The sequence below is a fragment of the Balaenoptera ricei genome, chromosome 11 (assembly GCF_028023285.1).
Source record: "Balaenoptera ricei isolate mBalRic1 chromosome 11, mBalRic1.hap2, whole genome shotgun sequence".
Lineage (NCBI taxonomy): Eukaryota > Metazoa > Chordata > Mammalia > Artiodactyla > Balaenopteridae > Balaenoptera > Balaenoptera ricei.
In genome coordinates, this window is record NC_082649.1 from 76659015 (window position 1) to 76681856 (window position 22842).

General features: G+C 39.4%; 1 long non-coding RNA gene across 1 annotated transcript in view; it reads left to right on the plus strand.

The window, feature by feature from the left end:
* The window catches only part of LOC132375124 (uncharacterized), a 152621-nt gene that overhangs the window by 53839 nt on the left and 75940 nt on the right, over positions 1-22842 (plus strand). The window contains exon 2 of the long non-coding RNA XR_009505908.1: positions 3806-3900. This is a non-coding gene — a long non-coding RNA (uncharacterized LOC132375124). The remainder of the gene's footprint in view (positions 1-3805; positions 3901-22842) is intronic.

Sequence of the window (22842 nt, forward strand, 5' to 3'; positions counted from 1 at the left end):
GTAAAGAGATAGAAGAGGCATTTAAAGTTACTCAGGAATTGTTCACTAAATCTCCTCCCTGTTCTTTATGGGGACGGATAGCTGTATTTCTGCCCTATTTATTTTATGTTTGGCCTGTGATAATGAAGTATATTTCATCTGGAAGTATATAGCTTTAATTTTCATGTTTTACTTGGAAACATCTCACGGTTTCATTTTGTTTTAGCTGTACAGTATATAAAGAGAGCCCACGCTTCTTTCTGAACTCACCCATCACCCACCAGAGTTAATTCTAGTTTCAAAACCAACATTATGATTTTATGAGCTGACTACATTATAACACGTACTGGTTCTACAGTCCTTTAGAGTCTACAAAATGCTATCCTTGTTTTATCCCTTAATTCTCACAACTGCCCAGGGATGTAGAAAAGGCAGGGATTATCCACATGCTCCTGTTTACAGAATGAGGAGCAGAAAGGTCAACTGACTTGACTAGGAGCCAGGACTTGAATCCAGGTTCTCTAATTATAAATTATGGGTCTCCTCTATTACTCTGGCAATATCTCCTTCTGCTCTGGAGTATGCTTCTGCTGAAATGGAGAAGGAAATTTTCATTTATTCTTTCTTTCCCTCAGCATTGTGAACAGGATAAGCTTTCCCTCTTCTGGTAGATAAAGGGAAAGAATGTTTGTATAAAAATGTAGAGCTTAAAAGGGATTTTTGGCCTAGGGCAGGGGTTCTCAAAGTGTGGTCTCCAGACCAGCAGCCTCAGCAGCTCCAGGAATCTTGTTAAAAGTGTATATTTTCAATCCCCATCCTAGACCTACTGGTCAGAAACTCTGGGGTGGGGCTCAGCAGTCTGCTGAAAGAAGCCCTCCAGGTGATGCTGATACAGGCTAAAGTTTGAGAACTGCAGTCTAGGGAAAAGATGGGGAAACTCAGGAAGGATAGAGAGGAGAGAAATGACATCGTGTGCTATGGGGAGGAAAACCCTCTTAGGTTCAATATCAGGGCCATGTAAATTCAACTGACAAAAGTAGATTAACAGGATAAAGTTTATATAATTTGTATTTGATGTTAACATTTTGTGTGTATATGTAAGGGTCTCATAGAAAAGGACATGAAAACCCAAAGAAACAGTTGGGCCTGAGAGCTTATATACTATTTTAACAAAGAGCCATAAATTTGTGGAGAGGTGACAAGACGAAGGAAAAGAGTTTGGGCTTCTAGGGACAGTAAGTTGTGGGAAAGTAAATATATGGGAAAAACTAATGGAAGGTAAGAGTTCAGTAATATTTGTTTATGCAGATTCAAGTAAATGCTGCCTCCAGTAATAAAAGTTGTCTCCTCTTCCTGGTGTGGGAGAGGGGAGTGGACTCACCTTCACAAAAGGACATTTATACCCTGCTTTTAGACAGAAAGGGGGAGGGCAGAGAGCTTTTCTTGCATCTGCTGTTTCTCAATCACTTTCAGTTCAAAATAACTCTTATGCCAAAGTGGCATATTTGGGGATGGCATATTCTGATCCCCTTCCATACCAAGGGCACAGAGTCTAGAGCCAGACTGCTGGGTTTATATTGCAGTCTTGCTTTATTCATTCATAAAGTATTTACTGAACATTTACTATGTGCCAGGCACTGTGCAGAAGCTTGGGATATAGCAGGGGAAAAAAACCAAAGATCTCCATCCTCGTGGACCAGACGTTCTGCCTTACACCGGTTGACTGAGTGCTCTAAGGCACAAAGTACTTCCCCTCTCTGTCCCCTGATTCCTGGCCATAAAGGGAGAATACCAATTGCGCCTAACTCACAGGGACTTTGTAAGGATGACACATGAAGCGCCCAGTGCCCAGCACATACTTAGAACACTGTATGTGCTCGCCTTCTCCTTGATGAGCACAATCTCAGTTGCTCAGTGCTACCAACAAGCTGGCAGTGACACTTCTTGCCAGCTGTCCCAAACTATGATCTTAAATCCTAAAGAAATATATCATTTCCTAGAGGTACCAGACTGACACAGATATCCCAAAGATGCTTAAAGTGGATGCTCAAAATATTCAACTTAGAAATTTCCCGAGAATAGATTTCACAAAGAGGTGATAGGTGCCTCTTTGTGAGACAGTCAGATTTTGTCGTAATTTCTAGTATCACTATGGCAATATTAGCCCAAATCCTCTGGGAATAAATGTGTTCCTGACACTGCTTCTGAGTCCTCTAACCTGACATTAGTACAGGGCTCAAAGATGAGGAACTTATAGGATGATTTCAAACAGCACAGGGATTAATTCAAGATGCCCGAGATTTAAAGGTCTGGCTGCTCCAGGAGGGCAGAGATGGAGTGAAGAGATGAGCCTTCCTTGGGTTAACTTCAGGTCTGCTCTTCCCCAAATAGAAAATTGTTTGTGCTGTATCCAAAGCCTGGCTCAAATCTCAACTCCTCTAAGACATGCTCGCATGTCGTATCAGCCTGTGTGAAATTCTCCAGACAGGGGCTTGGTGCCCCTCCCCACCTCCTTTAGCCTTCCCCCCGCAAAGGAGCGGACAAACACAGCTAGCTAGCCATGGGGGAAACAAAGTACTGCATCGCTGTATTTAATGCAGTTCCTTGAAAATCCCTCCCACCTCAGGGCAAGACTGCAGTGAAAGCTGTATTGAAAAGACAGTATAGGCAGAAATCTAATTAGACCACCTATGCCCACTTCCCCAGATAGAAGTATTGAGAATGGTGTTTATTGTGCGGCATGTTTGTTGGATATGTTGAAGAGAGAGCCAGACAGACACAGAGAGTGAGTGGGTTTTTGGGCCTCAGAGCAAGAGAGAACAAGAAGGGAGGAAGAAAGGCAGAGAGGGATGAGGAAGGAAAGAAGGTAGAAAGGGAAGGAGGAAGGGAAGGCTCAGGGGAAGGAAGGAGAATAGGAAAGGAAGGATGGAAGGAGGGAAAAAGGAAGGAAAAGAGCAAGAAAAAGAAGGAGGAAGGGAAATATAAAGGAGAGGAAGGAGGCAGGAAGGAAGGGAGGCAGGGGAGATGACCTGGACCTGCAGAGCCAACTCCAAGTTCACATACCCAACCTGCTACCTGAAGGAGAAGGGAAGACAGACCTCCCCAACCTGCTGTCTGTCAGTGGGCATGGCTGGCCCCACCTGCTTCTGTGTGGAGCAGGAGGTGGCAGAAGGGTGCATCTTGTCTGAGGACCCCTTTGATTCAGTGTTCCTACCACCTCTGTAATGTGGCCCGATGCTTGAAGATCCTCTCCTCATCGTCTGTCCTCTCCTCCTCATGGGACCTTTGCCTCTACCATGGGGACTCAGCCATGTGGACCTTGTGATCCACATACACCTGCACACCTGTATCTTCCCCTAGACTTTGGGATCTTGGACGGTAGGGGCCACCTCTTAGGCACCATTTTACTTCCTACAATGCCTAGTGCTTTACACTTAGTAGGGATCATGATGTTTATTTAATGTAGTGAAATTGTTTACTGGGCCCTGTCCTATTTCTCGGAGAAATATAGACCAACTGGGGTACAGTTTTTCTAGTGTACTCTACTGATTATAAGGGACAAAACAATTCTTCCTTTTAATCCTTTCTTAATGATGAAACATTACTGAGCTAAAATTTAGTGGAACATTTTAAGTTGTTTTGTTTTTTCTCCTCCTGCCAGCACTGCCCCATTCCAACAAGAATAAAGCTCTGAAGGAACCCCTCGTATTTCAGATCTAAATTTAAAGAAGTCTGACTCAATTGCTCAGTTAATTAAATTTGCAGTAGTCTCTTAAAAGATACTTATGGACTTATCTCCCACTTTTGCATTTTCCTTTTCTTCCAGTTGAGAAGTAGCAGATATGAAGTGACAACCACATTACTGTACATGGAGTTATTTACAGGCCAAGATGATTGGTTTCCTGATAATCATTTCATAAGGTAATTTTCTTGGGATGCAGACTCTGGCCCCCTTGGTTTATCCTGTCCACGTGTTGCATTATGTGTTGCCTCAGTCTCACAAGACACCCCAGGTAGAACCACGGCCCATTTGAGTTTGGCAGATACACTTATTGAAATTTGGAGTTTCCTTTGTGGCTTGTGGCTAAAAGCCAAAGATTTGGATATGTGGCTTACCACTCAAACATCTTAAAAGTAGAAGCCACAGAATAAGATGAGGCCATCAAAATTTCCATTGCCTGAAAACCAAAGGATATATAGACTCCCAGTTCCAGGACAAGCTTTTATTCAGCTGTGAAATATTCAAGCCAATTTCTCCAATAATGATACTGAGCACTATGTAGCATTTAAAAAAATCACAGCCTATTTTTCATATCCATAGCTTCTAGTATCTCTGTGAGTGTGGCACAGGAGCTTTGATAAAATCTTTATTGCTTTCTCTTATAGAATCCTCACAATACCTTATGAGACCGGTTGTTCTTATCTCCGTGTTATAAATGTAGAAACTGAGGTTTAGGAAGAGTAAATGCTGTCCCCCAGGTCATACAGCTGGCAAATGACAGGGCCTAGTTTCAAATCTAGATCCTGCAGTTACTCAAGCCATAGTATTTCTACTACACTGTTTTTATTATATAAACAAAGGGAATCTGAGATGACATGATAGTGTTGGACATAATAGATAATGAAAAGCAGTGCATAAGCCACAAATTAGAGTTTGACATTGAGACATGTAAACCAATAGATTTTCAGACTAGCTTCTTTGTGAAGACATTTAATATGGATTTCAAACATCCAAGAAAAATTTAGAGAACAAAGAGAGGCCTTGCCCTACTATGTATCAAAACATATTATAGAACTATAGCAATTGGAAGAGTGTGGCATTGACAAATGGATCAAGACAGAGAGCCTGGAAATATACTCATAAATAAATGGAAACTTTGCATATGAGAAAGTTGGCATTTGAAACGAATGGGCAAGAGATGAGCTGATCATTCAGCAAGTGGTATGGGGATACTGACTGACAAAAAAATGTTTCTCTCTCATGTTATTTGTAGAAATGCTGGCTTAAAAGTCTAAAAATTAAAAAAAATGATGTACTAGAAATCACACTGTCACCCAGGGCATTCCCATGAGCACTTGAGTTTGAGTTGTAAAATCGAGAATGTATTTGCCCATAGATCGACTTTTCGTTCACAACCATATTAAAACCCTGTGATTTGTATCTGAGTGGGTGCTGCCAACTACATATGTAATACCCTGATACTGGCATATCATCCATTTTCTACCTGGCCCCTTTGGTAACCAGAGACTTGTACTTTGGTGATAGCTGGCTGGATTCGGGGTACAAGAATTTGCTGTGGAAGAAAGCAAAGCTAAGTTCCCCTGACTCCCCACCCATACCACCCAAGATGAGGCTAGATGGCCCTACTATGTGTTCCCATGGCAAGTGGTATTTCTTGTGTCAATTGTTATTGCTGTTGACTGTTCTGTGTCTCCTGGTGGACGGTAACTTTCAAAGATTAAGGGTCCTGTCTGCTTTGCTCGCCTCTGGTTTATCCCAATGTTTGGCCCATCCAGATGCTCAATGATGCTGGTGAAATGTATAAATAAGCACACTGTTGGCCCCATGAATAGGGATAACAGAGGTTGGTAGGGAAAAACGTAAAGGTGTGTAATAACAAGATCGGCAGGCTTTTATGAGCATTCTGGGCCAAATGGGAGATGTGTGTGTCTGTGGTTTCTGAGAGGGTCCAGACAAATTAGGAGAAAGCATGGGAATGTACCATCCCAGGTCAGGATGGTGGCCTGTGCATATGTGGAAAACAACATAACACAATAGCTACCCCGTTCAGAATCCTTACATCATACCAGGCACTGTGTTAAGCCCTTTATGTGCATTATTCCATTTACTTTCCATACCAGCTTTAAGGGATGGTTGATATCATTATCATAATTTTCCACATGAGCAAATTGAGGTTCAGAAAGGGTAAATAACTTTTACAAGTTCACTCAGCTAGTAAGTGGCAGACTCAAAATCAAGTTTGACTCCTAACTGCATCCCAGCAGAGTGAACTGAGTTTAATGAAAGGGATGCTATTTAGGAATAATAATAATATTTTGCATCCCCAGCTCAACATCCTGGCTTTTCAGTCTTCTCCTACCCACTTCATTAAGACAGCCAACAAGAACAACTCAAAGAAAAACAACCCTAACAAAGCAAACCCAGCCCTTGGAGACCTTAGACCTCCCAGTGAGTGAGAAGTGATTTCTGCTGCTCTTGTCCCAGAGCCCTACCTGGTGGTCAGTACTTCAGGCTGCAAAGGGATACCCCTAAGACAGATGATGTTCTCTCCAGCTCCCCAGTAGCTGCACTGCATCTCACACCGGCATGCACTTTACATGAGAGCTCAAAAGTTGCAAGCTCTGGACACCTACAAAAAGCTTACCTGGTTCAGATGAAATGCTTCAGCAGCCTGCAGCTACCTGCTCAGTCTTTTGCACTGGACCACACTTTAGTTTATCAAATGAAAATTAGTAGTGGCTGTTAACCAACTGGATCATTGCAATTGATGGTCTACAATTTTAATTCACTGTGACTGATTGCCTTATTCTACAGGAAGTTAGTAGTATTAACCTGAGCAATAATTACTTGGCTTCAGCTAAATGTATATATGTTTCGTAAATGAATTATAGGGACCGGTCTTAATATTCTTTAGTTTCTTTTCCATGTGAGGATATAGTTGAAAGTTTGCAAAAAATACCAAAACTGAAAAAAGGGGAACAATTTCTTTAGTTAAATTGTCCATTTCCACCATTACTTATGATGAATAAACAAAAGACAGAAGGCAAAAATTTCCCAACCCTTTTAATAAATGTTACGATTTCAATAATGATTCTAAGATAAAAGGTTCAAGTTCCTAATTGGAGAAAGTGATAGAAAATCAATCAGCTGCATAAGAGAATGAAAATATACTACTTAAATTAGCTTTGTGTGGCCTATGGGTATATTAATCCTGGAAAACCAAAACTAATGAGACTAATTTTAAGAGAGAATACTACTTATGCAGGTGTTTCTAACTCACACAAATGGTTTTATGTAGAAATAAGATGCACACGTGTTCACTAAATCCCAAAAAACGACCACTCTGGAAGGAAAATAAAATTGGTGTAATAGATGCATTTGTTTATGTGACCTACACTCAAATAAGATAGCATTGACCTACTAAATACAAAAATAGTGATGTTAATTCCATTGTATGGTATTTTGGCACAGTCCATCTCTTATAGAAACATGTAGTTCAGTTCCCTCAAGATAAAGCTGGTTGCCACTCCATGACCCCTCTTCAGAGGCCAGGTTCTTCATCAAGGAATTTTGGGGGCAGAAGGGCCAGGGCCTCTCTCTTGTTCAAGAGCCAGTCTTGGGACTTCCCTGGTGGTCCAGTGGTTAAGAATCCACCGTGCAATTCAGGGGACACCAGTTCAATCCCTGGTCGGGGAACTAAGCTCCCACATGCCGTGGGGCAACTGAGCTCCCACATGCCACAGGGCAACTGAGCCCACACACCACAACTAGAGAGCCCGCGAGCCGCAACTTCAGAGCCCACACGTCCTGGAACCCGCACACTGCAACTAGAGAGAGAAGCCTGTGCACTGCAACGAAAGATCCTGCGTGCTGCAACTAAGACCCAAAGCAGCCAAAAATATAAATAAATAAATAAATATTAAAAAAAAAAAGAACCAGTCTCGCTTGGGTAAAAAGCAAATTTTCTTTGAAAAGGAAACCCTGTCTAGATTGTAAAGGGAAGGATTGGGAAAAGGGAACATTTTTATTATGATAGTTACAATTGATATTTCAATAGGTATGTGTGTATTTATTATAATGTGCAATAGAAAAAATATAATTAGCGTACCCGTGATATTATATAATAGGTATTATTGTGAAGGATAAGGCTAAGTAAAATAAATTAGTTGATTTAGTTGAAGTATAGAAAAAGTAATAGTATGGAGATACATGGACATGATAAGAATTATGAAGATGGGAAATAAATTACTGAGATTTGGAAAATATTGAGGTCCAGAGGAAAGGATCTGTTCGTCTTGCTCTAGGGCAAACAGCAAGTGACAAGCAGTGCTAGGATTGTTTATTCATGTCTTCGAACCCCCAGGATCTTCCTGGTCTTTCGACTGTTGTGGGGACTTCTTCCTTCTTTGACTGGTCATATCCCCACTTCAGGTTTTTCTTCACCATGAAGAAAGTGTGAAGCTTTCTTATGTATGTCAATTGAAGAGTTTAACCTAGACAGTGAAGTGTTAAAATCTTCAACAGTGCATTTCAAACGTAGGTCTTGAACATGTTACTATGGATAGCTCCTGGAACAGCTGCTTTGAGCAATGAGCTCAAGCCGAGAGTGGGGACATTTCCCTGGCCCTCTGCGAAACCTCAGAAGTTAGACACAGCTAGAGAGAGGAAGCAGCATCTAAGCCACCTCAGCACGTGGCCTGCCTCCCAGTCTGTAGCCTCCTTCCCTCTCATGCCAGACCAGAATCACCACCCTTCCCAATTCCCATCCACTTAAAAAGCGATGAGGAAGACTAAAAATAGGAAAGTTTGGATAAAAGAAGTCCCTGTCTGCAGGACTGTAGTCTAATCCCTATCTACCATTCACTTGGCACTGTGTCTACATAATTTCTGAACCTCAGATTACTGTTAAATAAGTATCCTTATCCCCATTTTGCAAATGAAGTAACAGAAGTTCAAGGTAAATTAACTTGCCCAAATGGAAAAGTTAGGTCTTAATTCCAGGCCTATCTGACTGGAAAGTAACAAGATGCATATTCAATATTATTTTATACATGGAAAGAGAAGAGACATATGAAATTACATTGAATAATACAAGTACATGAAATTTACTATTAGATTAGATAATAGAACCTTGTAGGGCTAAAAGAATTCAAAGTAGGACAAATCATTGTTTTATTCATTTATCTTTCTAGACTCATTTTGGATCCCTCACTATGTACCAAGCACTTGGTATTGATTTGAAGTAGAGGTCAGCCATCTATAGCCCTTGGGTGAAATCTGGCCCACTGCTTGTTTTTGTAAATAAAGTTTTATTGGAACACAGCCACAGCAATTTGTCCATGTACTTCCTGTGGCTGCTTTTGTGCTACAATAGCAGAGGTGAATATTTATGACAGAGTCCTCTGGGCTCGCAATACCTGAAATATTTATTATGTGACCCTTAACAGAAAAAGCTTGCTGACCTTTGATCTAAGAGTCCTAGAAAGTTATATATAAGAGGTGCAACTTGATTAAGAAAGGAAGATTAAAACTCTGAGTACAGGAGAAGAGGTAACAAACTCTGAACCCTAATTTGTCCCCACTGCTTAGTTTTCATTTGACCTACAGAAAATAGCAGTGCCTTTGAGCCTCATGTTTCTAATTTGTAAAATGGAGAATACCACCTGGTCAAACTGCCTCACACATTTCAGTGGTTAGATGACACAATGAGTGACAAATAACAATTAATAACTACATTTTATTGCATATCCATTGACTAAGTATTTTTTCTAAGCAATTTACATGCAATATCTTATTTAAACCTCAGTGTAACTCAGTGAAAGGGTTGCTTGATATAAAGGAGTTACTTATTAGAAACTGTTGATGTGCTTTTTTCTTCTGTCTTTCTGGGAATCTGATCTTTGCTCTCATTGGCCCCAGGCTGGCATCTTCTTGGGGTGGAGTGTGGGAATGGAGAGGAAGATTAGGATTCGTCAAGGAAAAAAATCAGAGACAAAAAAGAAGATAATCCTTAGATTCTGAGATACAAGGGCAAATTAGACAGCAAGGCAACTTGCAAGTTGGATAATTTCCTTGTAATAATATTTAAAATTTTTATGGCTTCTTTTGGAGTATTGAGGATGGAGGTAAGCATGGGGGATCCAGTTTATAGTGTTGTCGCATGCTGCAGAGCAGGTATAACCTGCTGCTCAGGTAGTAGGCTGGCTCTAGGGTATGAGGATGTAGGGGTAGTAAAAGGCCAATAGCCCATCCCTTTTCTTGCCTGGCAAATTGTAGAAAGAGAAAGGGATAAATAAAGAAAAAGAGCAACGGAAATGGGATGTTGTAAATTTCCTCACTCTTGGCTTCAGGGAGGGAAGGAGGCAGTTATGTCACATAAGTAAGGCCTTAACTGACGGAAGGGGGGGTACTGTCCATGCCACTGAGGCATTTGGACAAGGATGTTATCTTGGATGGACCCAGAATTCATCTGGGTATGTTGTACCCAGTGCCCCAAACCCTGAGTTTCATGTACCTCCTGATATCCTGTAAAACTCACATCTAGGTATCTAGTGTGCAAGATACCTGCATACCTGTTTAAGGAGAGAGACAGGGGAGAGAAGCCTCTGAGAGTCTGGGCATTTTTAGGAAGAGAGATTGAACTAAAGATATTGTTTAATTTTTAGATTAGATTCAGTTTTAAGCAATATTGCATATTAAGTTTTCACTCTTCACTCCACCGGCCCGTGCCACTATTCCCACTAATGGTGAGGGAGGGGTGAGGAGGTCAGATTAATTTTGGTCTAAATTATTTACAATTTTATATATATATACTGTACAAACAAGTTGTATCGCCAGCTAGAAGTTACCACCTTTTTACACTAACATTATCTCCACTTTCACTCATCTGTCTGGCTCCAGTACCAGAGTGCCATTGAAAACTTTAGACTTACACACACGTAGAAAGGGCTGTTATGAACATCATTGTGATTGTAATTGCTATTACTAGGATTTAGGTCATCATGCTGAAGTCCAAACTGCAGACATTACAATTGAGGCCGGAACCAGTATCCTGGAAGATACCAGATGTATGCAAAAGTGAAGCAGTGTTCTAGAAACCAGTTAGTGAAAGCAGCAACAGGTTACTTACGTAGAGAAGATCTGAACCACAGCCCACCCTGGGGGAGTCCCAGGGCAAGGAAGGGGACTGTTCTTCAGAGATGTGCGTTTTTACCCCGCTGTGTTCTGAGTTTCGCTTTAGAGAAGAAGTTAGAAAACAATGTTGGCACTGGAAGGACTCTAGACCTGAAGGAGAGTTTGCAAGAAGGTGTTTCTCTCCTGGCTCTGCACTCTGAGACCACTTGCTCAGAGCTGGTAAGGAGCGAAGAGCAGGTGGCCGTTAGATAGCGGGGTGGGGAGGGGAAGGGCAGGAGTTGGAGAGGTGAGTGCTCTGACTCACGATGATGGAGATTGTGGAGATAATGGGGAAGTGGTGAGGAGAAGGGGCATTTTTCCTCCCTGTGGAAAAGTCTAGAGTTACCCTTTGAAACCCTAGCTGCGGTCTAACTAGCTGGCCAATCCTCCCACGTGCCAGAAAGAGAAGGAAGGCTGCGCCCTTGGACACCAGCTGCTGAGCAAGTCCTGGCACATGCCGGCTGCCTGACTCTGAGTGATTTGAAAGTTGTTTGTTTCAAGCTCTAACTTCAGTCTCCAACACTGTGCTCCTACCAGGAAGTTGTTTTTCTCCTTCCTGGAGAGGTCTGAGAGCTCTCTGAATATTCCAGTGGGGAGAAGCCGGCAAGACAGTTCATCTGGAGCTTCCATCTGTGGGAGGAAAAATAATTTTTTTTAAGTAGGCAGAGTTGTGAAGTGTATATAATAAGGCCTGGCTTTGGCACCTGGACACAGAGCCTTCATTCCAAACTTCTTCTAGCAGGTAGGCAGATTTCCAGGTTACAAACTACAGGACTAAAAGGTGGCTGAGTCTGGGGTGGGATCCAGCCATGCCCGGTGACTCCACCTACAGAAAAGCAAGGGGAAGAACCAAACACCAGTAGGATTTAGGCCGAGGACAACGTTTTTTCCATGAACGTTCCCTTGTTTACCTCAGTCTCTGTGAGAGTCTTAAAAAAGAAAAAGAGATGGTTTTGTGGATAGCTTTTCACTGTACTGATGGTTTTGTGGATAGCTTTTCACTGTCTACATTTTCTATAATGAGTATATACTTCTTTGCTTCTCAGAAAAAAATCTTTAAAAAATAGGAATAAAAACTTGGATCTTAATAGCCGCTTACACCCCGTGCCTTTAGATCGTGGTGAGAGGCGGGGAGAGGTGAGGGAACAGCGATACTAACGATACTCCTCTTCTTTGAAGGCTTCTTCCCTGCATCCCCACTCCCACCTAATTCATGAACAATTTGCTCTGCTCGAAAACTATGGTCTGGGTAATATGTACCACTAGATTATGGTTTATTTTTCTTGGTGGTAATGCTGTATTGTTTGTATGAGGAGGGTATATAGGAGAAAGTCTTTATTTGTAGGAGATATAGGTGGAAACACTGAAGGGTGAAGTGTCAGGATGCCTGCTGCTTAATTTAAAATCGCTCTGGTAAAAAGGCAAATATGCAGCAAATACTGCAAGAAGTTAACAGTTGTTGAGCTTAGTGATTGCTCTGTGTGTATTCCTTATGATCTTCTTTCAATTTCTCTGTTTGAACGTTTCTGTAATTTAAAAAAATGGGAACAAAACCAGACTCCCTTCAATCTTTGATCATCTTCTTTTTTCTTCTTTTGTCTTGCTTCTTTCTTACCTTGTTCCCTCATGTACCTGAGCCAGCATACAGACATGACTTTCAGGGAAGCATGTTCATGGCAGGGAAGAAGAAAACAATTTGTTCTGGGTTCTCATCAGTGCCATGCTCCCCACCGTTCAACACCCATTGCCCCTCTCCTCCAACACGGTGTTTGTGCAAGACTGTTTATTGCATTGTTGTTTATAATACTTTTTAATTGGAAATAATCTTTATTTCCATCATTAGAAGATTGGTTAAATAGTTTAAGATACGTCTATACAATGAAATACCACGTAGACTAAAGCAAGTTTGTATGTGTTTCTATTATTTAAAATTTTTTATTATTTCATTATTTAAATAGTTAATAAAATAGCAAAAAAGGAAATAAAAAACAAATTATTCAATTTCCCACCACTCAGAAGTAACCAACAAGAAAACGACAGGCATCCTAATACAAATATGGGTGCTTTAAAAAGGCTTCCCAAAAGAGAATATCAACATGGCTATGAAACATAAAAAGATACCCAGCTTTTTAGTTAGCAATCAGGGAAATGAAATCAGATTGGCTAAAATGGAAGAGCCTGATAATATAAAGTGTTAGAGGGGATGTGGAGCAACTGGAACTCTTATACACTGATGTTGAGAATGTAAATTAGTACAACCACATCAAAAAAATAGTTTGGCATTCTGTAACAAAGTTAAAAAAATATACATATTCTTATGTTTTAGAAATTCCATTCCTAGGAATACTTCCTAAAGAAATTCATGCATATATATAGCAGGATACATATGTGAGAATGTTTATAAGAGCTTATTTATAAGAGCCAGAAATAGGCAACAACTCAAATATCCATCAATGGTAGGGTCAATAAATAAGTTGTGATATGTTTATACAATGGAATACCATACTAAAAGAAAATGAACAAATCATAGTCATGGGGGATGATCTGAATTAATCTTTACACACATAATATTAAGCAAAAAATAAAAAGCAACAAAAATAAGTATACCTACAATATGAGTCCATTTATGTAAGGTCCAAAAAGCAGGCAAAATTAGATGATATTGTTTAGGTTCGCTAGCATAGAAGGTTAATTCATAAAATAAATCAAGGAAATAATCATAGTAGTTAAAATTGACATAGGGAGTGAGTTAAAATGGATGAAGAATGAGAAGACTGTGATTGCTATGGATACAATGGGGGCTTCTGGTATTTAGGGTGCTGGTGATCTGCTAGTCTTCCCCTGGGCAGTGGTTACACATGGGTTCATTTTGTTGCTAAATATATATACTATATACCATATATATATATAACGCACTTCTCTGTGCTGCTCCGTGATTATTACAATAAAAAAGTTAGAATTGACATGTAGAATATGATCCTGTTTTGTCCTAGTATTTCTACATGTTATTTCTTTTATCTTTATATATACACGAAGATACCGAGCTTTTCAAGTGCTTATTGGGCATCCATATACTTTCTTCCTTGAACTGTATGTTCAAATATTTTATTCATTTTTAAAATTGGTTTATTTATCTTAATACTATTGAGTGGTAAAGGAAGATATTTTATAAATTCAGGATACTAGTCCCTTGTCAAATGTATTAATCATATGTATATGCATTGCAAGTATTTTCTCCCTGTCTGTGGCTGCCTTTCTCATTTTAAAATCTTGACTTTAGAATAGCAAAAGTTTTTAATTTTGATAAAGTTCAATTTGCTAGTTTTTTTGCTTTATTGCCTTTTGTCTCCTTTAAAAGAAAATCTTTGTGTACCCCCTGTTTGCGTGAAGATTTCCTCCTATGTTTTCTCCTGAAAGTATCATTTTAGCTTTTACAATTAAGTCTGTGATCCAATTTGAGTAATTTTTATGTCTAGTGTAAGTTAATGACAAAGTTTCATTTTTCCCATACTAATACCCAGTTGTTCTAGCACTTTATGATTTCAATTTTTTATTATATATTGTTTTTAAAATTCCAGTTTCCAATTGTTCGTTGTCTGTATTTAGAAACAATTGATTTTTGTGTACTGACTTTGTATTCAGCAGGCTTGCTGTACCAGTCAGGATCCAGTCAGGAAACAGAAACCACAGCAGTAATTTTAACAAGTAATTTTAATAAAGTTTTTATTTGTGTTACAAAATATTATTATAGTAACAGGGGGTTAACTACTAAAAGGAGCTTCATTTACTTTGTATTCTATTGTTATGTTTTCAAGATTAACTGTATTTTCTTCTGCAAGGTCAAATCTACGGTCAAATCTAATAAAATTTTTACTTCAGATATTGTACTTTTTATCTCTAAAAGTTCCTTTGACTCTTTATATGTTTGATTTCTCTCCTCATTATAGTTATGTTTTCTATAAAATATGAGTATATTGCTATAGTAACTGTTTAACTTTTAACTTTAACTTATCCTTGTCTGTGAGTTCCATAATCTCTGTCATTTCCATGTCTGTTTCTATCGACTTAGTTTTCTCCTGATTATGGGTCACATTCTTCTGATTCTTATACTAGTCATTTTTGGTTGGGTGCTGCACATTGTGAATATTATATAGTTGAATGTCTGAACTATGTTGTCTTCTTTAAAAGAATTTTGAACTTTGTATTGAAAGACATGTATTTTTCTATCAGTTTGAGCTCATTGAGTCCTCATTTGAAGCTTTGTGAGGATTAGTGTATAGTAGACTTAACCCTAGGCATAGATCATCCCTATTACTAAATCATGACTCCTCTGGGTGTCCATGGAATTGCCCAGGTGATCACTGTGGACTCCCTACTCTGGCACATTGAAGCTAGAACACCTATCAATCCTATGTGAGGTCTGGCAATTGTTCTGCCTTCACAAGTCAGTCATTCATTGTTCTGTCTTGTGGAGTTTCACTCTATACTTGCACAACTTTGCGCTTAGCAAAGGCTCAAGGTAACCTTTATGCAAATTTCTAGAGCCCTTTTATTGTGTAACTTCATTCTTTCTGGAGCTCCAACCAGTTTCCAGCCATTTCATCCTCCTCAATCTCTGATGTGTGTTTCAGCAAAGCCATCAACCTATATTTGGTTATCCCTTCCCTGCTCATGGTCTTAAAATTGCTTCAGGCAGAAAACCGTAACAATTGTAGGGGTCACCTTGTTTGTTTCCCCTCTCTCAGGGATCCCAATCTGTGTTGCCTATTTTCCAATGTCTGCAAATGATTATTTCCTATATATTTTCCAGTTTTCTAGCTGATTATCATAGGAGGTTAAATGTGGTCCTTGTTATTCTATAATGGCCAGAATCCTATATGTTTAATTTTAACAAAATTATAATTACTTGAATTTAACCTCAGAAAAGTCATCTAATGCTGTTGTATAACTTCAGGTAAGAAGAGCTATAATTTCTAATAATACTCAATTTTTAAAATGTGGGAAGTTTGAGGTAATTAGTTTTTAGTATCAAACTTAGCATTTATAGACTGTCTAGTCTGAAAAATGAGGATGTTGAGAATACCTTTTACTTCGTTCCAACTTGCTCCTCCACTAACTTTTATATTTTTATTTACACATTGTTAAGATGTGTAACATTGGCTTTTTGCATAGTTCATGATGTTGATGTGTCTTAATTCTATGTTGAACTGGATTTAATTGTCACTGGTATTTTATCACAACATATTCATTTTTGAGTTCTTCATTTTAAGCTATCTTTTATTTGGCTAGATGTATCATCAATCTTTTTTCCCCCTCAGAAAGACTCATGGTGATGTTCTCTGAGTCCTTAAGGCTAATGAGTTTCTGTCTTTAACCTTGTACTTACTGTAGACTTGGCTGTGTATAAACTTTCCTCAGAACTTTGCACACATTGCTCTGTTGCCTTTTATCATCTAATGTTACCATGGAGATATCTGAAGCAAGTCTACTATTTCCCCTTTGTACATGGGCTACTACTTTTTGGCCTATATAGCCATAGAATTCTTTCTGTATATCTTTGAAGTTTTTCAGGATATCTCTTTATATATTTTTCCTGAGTTATGGTGTGTCTTTTTGGATATAGATTTACATCTTTATTTCAAGAAAATATTCTTGCTCATTGGGGCTTGTTCTCTTGGAACTTCTTCTGAGAGACTTCTTCTTGGAACCTGGCAATGGGCAGAGCCAGAAGCGTCTTGGGATACTGTCAGTGGAGACTTGAAAAGAAGAAAGGAAACTGCTCCTGGAAGCTTCATAAAAGGGGGCCCATATTGTACATTTAATGGGACAGTTGATTACACTATACCTGTAGTAACTTGAAAAATAGAAAATGTACCTAGGGAATTCCCTAGTGGTCCAGTGGTTAGGGATCTGCGCTTTCACTGCTGAGGGCCCAGATTCGATCCCTGGTCAGGGAACTAAGGTCATAAACTGCGTGGTGTGGCCAAAAAAAAAAAAAAGAAAAAGAAAAAAAGAAAATGTACCTAGCTAACTTACATATCTAGCTAAGAATATTTCCAGATATTGAAAGCACCAACTGATCCTTTCATCTACATATAATAAGGTACAGTTAAAGAGAGGAACTGAAGAAGGAACTACTTCATTTTTAAACAGAATTAGAGGAAGTATTTCCAACCCAGAACTTGCTAAGTCAGAAGATAAAACTATTTCTCATTCTAACATTCTTAGTCAGGAAAATTTTCTCAAAATAAGAGACAGTGTTAGGGCAAATATAGAATATAGAACACTGCCTATGGAATGTTGCTTTGTGGTCAAAACTCTATAAGATCCTTTGTTAAGACATTAGAGAGACGAAAGGCAGTGCTTCATAGATCCTTTCTTATCTAGAATAAAAAGACTTCTAGTAATTTTAAGAGCATGACTTGTAGACCCTCTCAGCTAGACAATAAATTTCTAAAAATCTTAAGGGTCTTGTCATAGCACTCTGATTCACAGTTCTAAAGTAGAGAGGATTTGCATGGACATTTCTCTTTTCTAATGCATTGAGTTATAATTAGATAGCTAGAAATTACACAAACGTTTTATAGGAATTATATCAATTTGGACTAAAAGTTAACAGAAATAGCTGAGAATTAAAAGAGGCCTCTAGGCCCCTAACTTATGTTGCGGGTTGAGAAAGCTCCTCAGCTGTAAGTATGGACCATATTTTGTGGAAAAGGAAAGATGAGTCAAAGAGAATAGCCACAGCTCAGAGCTTAAAGCTAGGAGACATGGACAATCATCATAGGTTATGACAGAACTGGATCCTGATCAAGGAACCTGTGATATGTGCCCAGCTGGATTTCAGAATTATTATGGACCACTGACTGTTATGTGCTTTTATTGTCCCTCTTTTGAATGAGAGTATCTCTTTTAGTGTTTCTGACCTTGCCTTACCATTATATATTGGACGTGTGTGCAGGGAGTTAGAAACTTGCCTCTTTAGTTCATACATCCTCAGATCAAGAGCTGCACTTGAGGAGCCTCATTCAGAACTGGAGCTCATTTAAATGACAATATCTTGGACTTCAAGTCTGAATCTGGTGCTGTAATGGATGAGATTCTGGTGATTCTCAGGGATTAGGAGGTGTGTATTTTGCATGAGTTAGGTGGTCTGTGGGGAATGTGATAAATCATTAGGTGTGAAAGGATTCACTGTAATAGACTATTACTTTAGTGTCTCCTAATGAGTCATACCTGCCAGCATTTGTGTCCTAGTATAGCTCACTCTCCATAAATTTGAGCTGGCCCTGTCACCCACTTTAACTAGTAAAATGTGCTGGAAGTGATACCGTGTCAATTCTGGGCAACTTCTACTTCTGTACTCTTAGAAGTTAGCTACCACACAAGAAGTCCAACTGCCTCAAGACTGCCATCCTGTGAGGAAGCTCAAACTAGCCAGATAGAGAGACCATGTGGATTAAGGGACCCAGGCCACAACCCCAGCTGAGCTCCCAGCTTACTCAGCACCCAGAGGCCAACCATCTGAGTGATTCATCTTATCAGTGCATTCACCAGACTTAGTTGAGCTACCCTTGCTAATGTTATGTGGGATATAGACGAATGGTCCTCCCCAAGCCCTGTGCAAATTGCAGATTTGTGAGAAAATAAGCCACTGAGTTTTGAGGTACTTTGTTACGCAGCAATAGAAATTGAAACATAGTAACTTTCTTCTTTGAGTTATTTTTATTTCAGACATCATGTTGGAAATTTCTTTGAGGGGCTATATATATATATTTCTTGGTTTGAATTTTTGGCTTATAATACTTCCTTCCTCCTTTCCACACCTTTTCTGCCAATTATTTAGCATTTGTGCCAATGTTGATTCCTTTCCAACTAATACTAATCTTCAAGTAATTCAACTAAGTAATTGATTAACTTAGTAATTAAAAAAAAAAAACAAGTATTTTTTCAGCAAAGGAAACCATCATCAAAATGAAAAGGCAACCTACTGAATTAGAATATTTGCAAGTCATATGTCTGATAAGGGTTTAAAATCCAAAATATGTAAAGAACTCATACAATGACAACAAAAAAACAAACAACCTGATTAAGATATGGGCAGACATCTGAATAGACGTTTTTCCAAGGAAGACATACAGATGGCCAACAGGCACATGAAAAGATGCTCGACATCACTAATCATCAGGGAAATGCAAATCAAAAACACAGTGAGATACCACCTTATACCTGTTGGAATGGCCATTATTGAAAAGATAAGAAATAACAAATGTTGGAGAAGATGTGGAGAAAAGGGAATGCTTGTACACTGTTGGTAGGATTGTAAATTGGTGCAACCACTATGGAAAACAATATGGAGATTCCTCAAAAAAATTAAGAATAGAAGTACCATATGACCCATCTATTCCACTTCTGGGTATTAATCGGAAGAGCATGAAAATGCTAACTCAAAAAGATATATATTCATCTCTACGTTCATTTCATCATTATTTACAATAGTCAAGATATGGAGATAACCTAAGTATCCATCAATGGGTGAATGAATAAAGAAGATGTGGCATGCATACACACACACACACACTGGAATACTACTCAGCCATAAAAGAATGAAATCCTGACATTTGTGATAATACCTTGAAGGTACAATATTACACTAAATGAAATAAGTCAGATGGAGAAAGACAAATACCATATGATTTTACTTATATATGGAATCTAAAAAACAAAACAAATGCAAAGAAAATAAAACAAGAACAAACAAAATAAAACCAAAAACAAACTCATAGATACAGAGAACAGACTAGCAGTTACCAGAGGAGAGTGGATGAAATGGGTAAAGGGGGTCGATTGTAGGGTGATGGATGGTAACTAGACTTGTGGTGATTGCTTTGTAGTGTATACAGATTTTGAATTATAATGCTGTGTAGAAAAATACAAAAAAGTGTTTGTTTATAAATAAGAACATGTGGAGATGAATGAGGAGGGTAAATTGCAACTTCTTTGATTCAGGTTTCGCCACTGTTTCCTCTGCTGAGAATGATGTCTCCTTTTGGGTTTCAGTGTTTTCAGCAATACTGTGACTCAAGGGAAACCCTTGAAAGTGGCAAAGTCCTCTGTTTGTAATCCAGTGGCTAATGCTGTCCTTCCTCTGTTTACCCCATCTCATCTCCAGCAGTCTCTCTTAGCAAGTAGAGAGACCTTAGAATTCATTGTTTAAGTTATCATTCACTCTGTAGTGAAAGGAGGCTTTCTATTTATAATTGCACTAGGGTAGTAGGCACAAAGTGGGCACACCAGGTCATCAAACCACCTTGTTTGTAAGCCTGGGTTGTAAACAATAAAAATGAAATGTACCTTCTTGAGCTCTTCTTGCTTAGCTTTCCTACTGTGGAGAATGGGACAGTGCAGGGACAGTCCCCACTCCTCCTTTGGCCTGCCTCTGTCCCTCGTTCTCATTGTTTCAATTAACGAATTCATATATTGAACTTTCAGACCTGGGTCATCAGCATGTTAAGGGAATCCTGCCTAATTTCTAGGGAGGTTATGTGTAACCCTCAGTGATTTTTCACATTTTGGGCCAAGTTTCAAAGCATATGGCAGAGTTCATGGTTTGTGGTTCACAGCCTATGGTTTGGAATTTTGTGTATTTACTTCTATCGTTACTACAGGGATATACTTTCCTTCCATTTTCATTTTTTAAAGTTGTTTTTGGTGGGCTTAGAGGGAAAGAATAGAATTAAAATGTCTTACTCTGTTATCTTTAACTGAAAGACTACTGTTTCGGCATGGAGATATGACCTTGATATAGAGTCAAACACAAGAAAGCGGATTACAGTACATTAGGTATGGTATATATCCCTTTGTGTTAAAAAAATGCACTTTATATTCGTAACATATTACTAAGGGTATTCATCCCAGCGGTAACTGAAGTCATTTTATGGAGTGAGGAGAATGTATGTAATGTATATGATTATGAAATTTTTACAATGGGCATGAATTAATTAAATAAATCAGTAAAGAAATCACTGAAGATCATTCTATTTTGGAGAAACATAAAAATACTTAAGTTTCCGTTGTCCTTGTTGCATTGTGGAGTTAAGAATCCATGCCGCTAACAAGGCATCCTGTGGTTAAGAATGAAATGCCCTTTTATTTTGATCCAATAGCCTTTCCTCAAAATTTTCCCACTGTAGACCTTACAGGGAATTATCTTTCTTAGCTCAAAAAAATAGTTTGCTAGGCAAGGAAGCACTTTGATCCTGAAGGTTAGAGGCTAGTAAGATAGGATTGGATTAAACACAGTAACAATAAAAAAGACAATCCCTGTCTGTGTTAGGATGGTTGATGCCTATTGTCTGGGCTTCTGGGTCTGCAGTTGGCCTGTTCCCTGACTTATTTATTTCTTCCCTAGCTTGCATTACCGTTTACCTGCCCATTGTCCTCTGTCATCTTTGATGCCCTGGGATGCAGCATTAATATTTTAGCAATGGTGGTATATCCCTTAGCAGATCCAGAATGGAGGAGATAAGCAATAAATAACAGTGATAAGCCTGTGCTGCCAGAGCTTCTTTGGAGGGCTTTACTGAGCATACCAAGAAATGGATTCATGAAACTTAGTTTGGTGGAGTGGAAAGAAAAACACAGGAAAGAAATAGAGTGGTGCACATAGCTGTCACACCCATGTCAGAAATCTAGATGAGAAAGGTAAACGTCAGTGGCTCAAAGACTTTCCAGGGAAGAGCAAGGCTGCTATAGTACGTCAAGCAGCTGACACAGGAGCAGAGCTTGACAAGTCATTTTGATGCTGGTCTGGAAAACCCCTTGGAAATAAACACATTGTTCAGAAAGGCCCCAAATCCAAATCAATACAGAGAAGAGAGCTGAGGGAATGAGTAAAAATAAGTCAGTGAGGAATAATGACTGCTCCTGCCCCCACTCCTGGTCATAACCAGGATCCCGGCAAGTACAGATATTTGATTTGGTCAATTGACAGGCTGAGTGGTGCAGGGGAAATGTGGCCTGAAGAGTCAGGCAGACCTGAGATAAAACCCAGCTACGTGGACTTAGGATCTTGGGCAAGTGACTTCTCCCTGCTCATAGGGAAATTCTCAGCTGGTTCCGTTCTGTGGCACTAATTCTGTGTTTGGGTTTATCTGTAATGTAGAGATAACAGTATCTTCCCTGTGACATCATTTGAGGGTTGAATGAGATAGTGCCTGGGAAGTGCTAGTCCGCAGACAGTGTTTAATGAATGCTCGTTACTAATTCTCTGGAGCCTGTCCTCTGTCCCAAAGCTCTCAGAAGTAGAGCACTCTGGCACCTTACCTTGACCTCCCACGTCCTCCTGTTTCTCCTTTCCTCCTTCTTCTTCTTGTGTTCTGTAAGGATGGTGAAGCCCTGAGCTGGCAGATAAATTGGGCTCCAGCTTGGGTGAAGCACAGAGAATTCTTGATGTATTTGTCCTGCACCTGAGGAAGCAAGCTGCATTTGTGCTCCTGGTTTCCATTACGGAGCTGGTCATATTTTGTCTTCTCTTAAGTGGCAGCTAGATCTGTCCTGGTCAGGTCAACACAGACTCTGACTACAGGAGAGAGAAGCAGGTGCTAAAGCCGGTCAGAGGTATTTATTTCTCCTATCTTACTGTGTTACCTGAAAGAGTCACTAAGATCTTCAAACCTGAGCTTGGGAGTTTCAATTCTCGATTTGCGATGTCCTTCAAGTTTTGGGCCTGTTTTCACCCAGGTGTATGATGCTGCCGGAAGTGTTCCTTTGCACAGCTTTCATCATGGTGCCCACCTTCTCAAAGGCATCATTAACTCCCTATTGCCCGTTAGATAAATCCCAAACTCCTTACCTTGGCGTCTAGTGCCCTCTACTCTCTCACTCCAATTACTCTCCATTTTATTTCCCACCGTTCCTAAGCATGAAAAGCAGTCCCAGACTAAACT